We start from the raw sequence: 1,163 nt of genomic DNA on the forward strand, positions 1-1,163 counted from the left end.
GGAAAGAGTCAGCCCTGTGCCTCATAGGTTTTCAGGGACCAGATCAGGAAAAGGAATAGAGACCTTCTTACAATGCGGAGGTGGAGAAGCAAATGTGCAAGCCGGGCTTTCAGTCAGTGCTACAGCTAAAGCCAGTGTAGGCAGATGTGGTTTGATAACAGTAGGGACTTCCTGAGCTTTGCTTAGAGGAAAGGTGTGGGAACAGCAAAAGCAAGGTCAGGAAGGGGTGTCTGAAGCTTGGGAGACAGTGTAGAGCAGATGCAACTTGTTCCAGTAGAGAGATCACTTCCCTGTTCCCTTAAGGTTACCTTTCCAGGTACCTTGAGGGGACCATCCCTCATCTCCCAGCTCTGAGCCAGGGCCGCTCCAGTGCCAGCCACTGACCTACTAAGATCATGAATTTTCTAGCTTCTCAGCAGGTCCTCTTAGTTTCCCTCTGCTCTCCTTCCTGTCAGTAGGATAAAGGAGGGCTGACTGTTTCATCATTGCTGAGAATGTTAGGGACTTGAAACCATAACTGTAGGGACCTTCCTTAGCACGTAGCCCAGCCCTCAGGTAGAGGTGGGGGAACTGAAACTATTATTCTTTTCCTAATTTTTTTTTTTTTTTTTTTTTTTTTTTTTTTTTTTCCTGTCCTTTCATTGTTTTCCCCCTTTCCTTAAGGAACTGGAGATGTAGGGAGGTGGGAACACCCATGCTTGAAAAGCAAGGTAATTTGGCTATGAAAGCTAAGCAGTCAGAAGCTAGGAGACCTAAACCTTCTCCATCACATATTCAGCAGTGCTACAGCATGACTTATGCAAAGTAATATTAATCTTTTATTGGCAAAATTAGTTTGGTAATTTTTATTTACCTTATTAAGGAAGCAGATAATCATAGTTTAATTTTTTTTCCTCTGTAAAGCAAATGTACTTTCCATGCATGTTACGTACTATATGCTTGCAGTGATTTTTGCATCAGTGGGAGGTAACTTCTTTTTGGTGGGGATGCAGGGGAATTTTCAGGCTTCTGGTGATTGAGCAGAAACTATAGAAAGCAGCAGCTGATTTCTAAAAAAGGCAAGTCTTGGGTTTTATTTTCAAAAGAGCGTATCTGATGGTTGACCAATCATCTCATAAATATTCCCAATATTTCTCAAGCAAAGGGATGAGGTACCTGTTTCC

At 42.7% G+C, this 1,163-nt stretch overlaps 1 protein-coding gene across 1 annotated transcript in view; it reads left to right on the plus strand.

Annotated features, from left to right (window-relative positions):
• NMU (neuromedin U) overlaps window positions 1-1,163 on the plus strand; it is a 31,315-nt gene that overhangs the window by 663 nt on the left and 29,489 nt on the right. The window lies entirely within an intron of this gene.

This window comes from Lipotes vexillifer, unplaced genomic scaffold (genome assembly GCF_000442215.2).
Source record: "Lipotes vexillifer unplaced genomic scaffold, Lipotes_vexillifer_v1.1 scaffold1288, whole genome shotgun sequence".
Classification (NCBI taxonomy): Eukaryota; Metazoa; Chordata; class Mammalia; order Artiodactyla; family Lipotidae; genus Lipotes; species Lipotes vexillifer.